General features: G+C 49.3%; 1 long non-coding RNA gene across 1 annotated transcript; it reads right to left on the bottom strand.

Moving 5' to 3' along the window:
* Positions 1-244: 244 nt before the first annotated feature.
* LOC144984190 (uncharacterized) lies at positions 245-4063 on the bottom strand. Its single transcript, XR_013647892.1, has 3 exons — positions 3917-4063; positions 545-641; positions 245-384 (listed from the first exon to the last, which is right to left on the bottom strand). It is a non-coding gene; the product is annotated as an uncharacterized LOC144984190 (long non-coding RNA).
* Positions 4064-5273: the final 1210 nt, after the last annotated feature.

The following is a 5273-nucleotide window of genomic DNA, read 5'->3' as shown; positions in this document are numbered from 1 at the left end:
TATTCGTAAAATATTCTGTTGAAATGTGACTTTGACTTCACACAAAAATTAGATGAACAAAAAACAATTTTGGTCAAAATTGCGCCTCATTTAATTTTTTGGTATGCGTAACAACAACTGATTAATCACAACACAAATAACATCAAACATTTACAATAAAAAATAACATTACAGATCATCAACAGTTAGACAGAAGGCTGAACTGATTGTTAAAGACAAGATAAGTGTAATTTAAGGTATGCATTCATGCATTTGCTATAATATATATCCAAGTTCTCTTTCATTCCATCTCAGAAACCCCATCCAACACAGCCATGAGAGGTTGGGGCTGCACCGGGCATAATCTGCTTCCAGATGCCATCATATATGGATCTGGCTGTGGTCCTACACAAGACAAACACAACACACAAAAGTTAGACAAAAGTGCATAACTACATTTAAATGTAATTCATTCAATCTGCTGTAACCATAATTTGGTTAGTCATAACATAAAAAAAAAATTTAAATTGCTGTCACAAAGCAACAAAAAGTTAAAATTAATCACCTGTAAATGCCTTGTACAGTGTGGACCTCAGACCGTCCCTGCCAACTGTTTTGGGCTTTTGCACCACCAGCTCACTAACCGGTTCAGGATGGATTCCCTTATAAGTGAAAGGCAAAAAGCAATTACAGTCTGTAGTCACTACTGGGGGTGTTTTTATAATAATTTATAGTTATGAATACAATCTAGCCACAGGGGTTGTAAGCCAGTTGCCTCTGTGCCGGTCCCAAGCCCGGATAAATAGAGAGGGTTGCGTCAGGAAGGGCATCCGGCGTAAAAATTGCCAAAATAACCATGCGAATCATCCACAACACTTTTGACATACCGGATCGGTCGAGGCCCGGGTTAACAACGACCGCCACCGATGCTGTTAACCTACAGGGTGTCGGTGGAAATTTGACTACTGTTGGTCGAAGAAAGAGGGGAGGCAGAAGGGTCCGTGGCCAGAGAGAGAAGGGAAAAGGCAGGAACATAGGTTTGAGAATAGGGACTCTTAACGTTGGCACAATGACAGGGAAAGGCAGAGAGCTGGCAGACATGATGGAGAGAAGGAAGGTAGATGTACTGTGTGTGCAGGAGACAAGGTGGAAGGGCAGCAAGGCACGTAGTATTGGAGGAGGATACAAACTGTTCTATCATGGTGTTGATAGGAAGAGAAACGGGGTAGGAGTGATTCTGAAGGGGGAGTTTGTAAACAGTGTTGTAGAGGTGAAAAGAGTCTCAGACAGGATGATGAGCCTAAAGTTAGAAATTGAAGGGGTGATGGTGAATGTAGTCAGTGGGTATGCGCCACAGGTTGGCTGTGAGTTAGAAGTGAAGGAGAGATTCTGGAGTGAGTTGGATGAGGTCATAGAGAGTATCCCCAGAGGAGAGAGAGTTGTTATTGGAGCAGACTTTAATGGCCATGTTGGTGAGGGCAACAGAGGTGATGAGGAGGTGATGGGCAGGTTTGGTGTGAAGGAAAGGAATCTGGAGGGACAGATGGTGGTGGACTTTGCGAAGAGGATGGAAATGGCTGTAGTCAACACTTACTTCCAGAAAAGAGAGGAACATAGAGTGACATACAGAAGTGGAGGTAGGAGTACTCAGGTGGACTACATCCTATGTAGACGAGGTCATTTGAGAGAGGTTAATGACTGCAAAGTGGTGGTAGGAGAGAGTGTAGCCAGACAGCACCGCATGGTGGTGTGTAAGATGACTCTGGAGGTCAGGAAGAAGAAGAGAGGGAAAACAGAAAAGAAGACCAAGTGGTGGAAGCTACAGAATGAAGAAACTTGTGAGGAATTTAGGCAGAAGTTGAGACAGGTCCTGGGTGGTCAGAATGAGCTTCCAGATGACTGGGAAACTACAGCAGAGATTATCAGGGAAACAGGTAGGAAGGTGCTAGGTGTGTCATCTGGAAAGAGGAAAGACGGTAAAGACACTTGGTGGTGGAATGAGGAAGTACAGGAATGCGTCCAGAGGAAGAGGTTGGCTAAAAGGAAGTGGGATGTAGAAAGGACTGAGGAAGGTAGACAGGAGTACAAGGAAGCGCAGCGTAGAGTGAAGAGAGAGGTGGCAAAGGCCAAACAGAAAGCTTATGATGAGCTATATGACAGGTTAGACACAAAGGAAGGAGAAAAGGACTTGTTCAGGCTAGCCAGACAGAGAGACAGAGATGGGAAGGACGTGCAACAGATAAGGGTGATTAAGGACAGAGGTGGAAAGGTGCTAACAACCCAGGAGAGTGTACAGAAAAGATGGAAGGAGTATTTTGAGGAGCTGATGAACGTGGAAAATGACAGGGAAAGAAGGGAGGAAGATGTGGTTGTTGTGGAGCAGGAAGTAGCAGAGATTGGAAAGGATGAGGTTAGGAAGGCTCTGAAAAGGATGAAGAGCGGAAAGGCCGTTGGTCCTGATGACGTACCTGTGGAGGTATGGAAGTGCTTAGGAGAGACAGCAGTGGAATTTCTAACGAGGTTGTTCAATAGGATTCTAGAGAGTGAGAAGATGCCTGAGGAATGGAGGAGAAGCGTTCTGGTCCCGATCTTTAAGAACAGGGGTGACACACAGAACTGCAGCAACTATAGAGGAATAAAGTTGATGAGCCACACAATGAAGCTGTGGGAAAGAGTAGTGGAAGCCAGGCTTAGGAAGAAGGTGGAGATCTGTGAGCAGCAGTATGGTTTCATGCCCCGTAAGAGCACCACTGATGCCATTTTTGCTTTGAGAATGTTGATGGAAAAGTACAGAGAAGGTCAGAAGGAGCTGCATTGTGTGTTCGTAGATTTAGAGAAGGCGTATGACAGGGTGCCGAGGGAGGAGCTGTGGTACTGTATGAGGTCGTCTGGAGTGGCAGAGAAGTATGTCAGAGTAGTTCAGGACATGTATGAGAGAAGTATGACGGTGGTGAGATGTGCTGTAGGTCAGACAGAGGAGTTCAAGGTGGAGGTGGGACTACACCAAGGATCAGCTTTGAGTCCTTTTTTGTTTGCTATGCTGATGGACAGGCTGACAGACGAGGTAAGACAGGAATCTCCCTGGACAATGATGTTTGCGGATGACATTGTAATCTGCAGTGAGAGTAGAGAGCAGGTGGAGGAACAGCTAGAGAGGTGGAGGTTTGCTCTGGAAAGAAGAGGCATGAAGGTCAGTCATAGTAAGACAGAATACATGTGTCTGAACGAGAGGGATCAAGGTAGAAGCGTTAGGTTACAGGGGGCTGAGGTGAAGAAGGTGCAGGAGTTTAAGTACTTGGGGTCAACAGTTCAGTGTGATGGGGAGTGTGGAAAAGAGGTGAAGAGGCGAGTGCAGGCAGGTTGGAGCGGGTGGAGGAAAGTGTCAGGAGTGTTGTGTGACAGAAGAGTGTCAGCAAGACTCAAAAGAAAGGTGTACAAGACAGTGGTGAGACCAGCTCTGCTCTATGGGTTAGAGACGGTAGCAGTGAGACAGAGACAAGAGGCTGAGATGGAGGTAGCAGAGATGAAGATGTTGAGGTTCTCCTTAGGAGTGACCAGGTTAGACAGGATAAGGAACGAGTACATCAGAGGGACGGCTCATGTTGCCTGTGTTAGCGACAAAGTCAGAGAAGCCAGACTAAGATGGTTTGGACATGTTCAGAGGAGGGATAGTGGATATATTGGTAGAAGGATGTTGGAGATGGAGCTGCCTGGCAGGAGGGCAAGAGGACGGCCAAAGAGGAGATACATGGATGTCTTGACAGAGGACATGAAGTTGGCTAATGTTAGGATAGAAGATGTTCATGATAGAATGAGGTGGAAAAGGATGATTCGCTGTGGCGACCCCTGATGGGAAAAGCCGAAAGACAAAAGAAGAAGATAGTTATGAATACACATCCGTTCTTAAATCATAATGATAATTTGATCACAAACCCACCTGTGTTCTTGGTCTGTGCCGTCTTTGCAAGCCACTCGTGCAGGCCAGGGGGGGTGGATCAGCCTGCTGACCCAGCTGTGAATAATGTGCGGTCTGGAACAGGATGGCAAAAGGATGTCATTGCAGAATCCTTTATCAGCCGCACAACTGCAGGAGAAAGCTTTCAGGTTGGCACTTTCTGCATTCATCCAGTGATATCTAACCACAATAAATTAAATAGGTTACAATTAAGACATACTTATGTTGCTACATCAATGTAACACGAAACTATAACTTTCAGTAGGGTGACCAGATTTGAGTTAGTAAAAAAGAGGAGTGAAGTGAGTTTGTGAGATATTTCATTTAGAGTAATTGGTGTTCCTCCTAGCACCCTACCCGCCAATTTTAACCGCACCTTAGACATTTAGGGCCCCTTGATGGGGAGGGTGAGGGGACATCACTGTGAGTAATCAGGAGATGTCCCCTTAGTACCCTACTCGCCAATTTTAACTGCACCCCCCTTAGTACACACACCCCTCCCCCTTCAATATATACATTCCAACATAAACACACACACATGCACACACACACCCTGTCAAACACACATACACGCACACACATTTTGCAAGGAAGGTGGGACCTGGGTCCATCTGTCCCCTACCCCTTCCCTGGTGGGGGGTACGGGCCCCTTGGCGACGGCGGCCGTGTCCCCTGGGTGCCGGCTTCCTGGACCCGGCGGTGCTCTCTCCGCACGGTGGGGGGGGTTCACATTACACCTGGGCCGGGGGTGTTCGTGTCCCTGGGGGGTGGGTCCTGGTCCTTGCCCCTGAGCGCTGGGCCCCGCCAAACTTCCAACAGTGGCCGAGCCTGGTCGGGCCATATTTACAACACCCATTGTGGGCCGCCCCTTTTTTTCCCCGGGGTTCCCCCCTCCTGGGTGGGGGCGGCGGGCCCCTGCCTTGCTCCTCCCTGGACCAACCGTGGGCCGGGTGGGTGGCTGCCTGGAGTGCGGAGCGGGTCTCCCTTGGGGGGTCCTGGCTCGTACCTGGGGTTGGTACGGGGGGATGCCCGGAACTCCTGGGTGGTGGTGGGGTGCTCGTCTGGGGCTGTGGGCGTCCTTCTCCGGTGGGGCCCTGCGTTGGGCTCTCCCGGCGCGGCGGGGGGGCTGCTTTCCTGGTTGGGCTGGGGTGGCGCTCTCTTTCCCTCCGCGCCTCCCTGCTCTCTGGCTCTGGGGGCCTTGCGGCGGTCCTGCTGGCCCTGGCCTGGGTGGCGGTCTTGGTCGCCCGGGGAGCGGTTGTTCCCTGCCTGTTCCCATGTGGCGTTGGGGGGATTCCGGCTGCCGCTGCTGCTGCGGCGGGGGTCTGGGTGTGGGGGTGGC

Source organism: Oryzias latipes, chromosome 15 (assembly GCF_053564925.1).
Source record: "Oryzias latipes strain Hd-rR chromosome 15, Olatipes_Hd-rR_3.1".
Taxonomy (NCBI): domain Eukaryota; kingdom Metazoa; phylum Chordata; class Actinopteri; order Beloniformes; family Adrianichthyidae; genus Oryzias; species Oryzias latipes.
The sequence above is the reverse complement of the archived record's forward strand: the minus strand, read 5'-3'. Positions and strand labels throughout refer to the sequence as shown.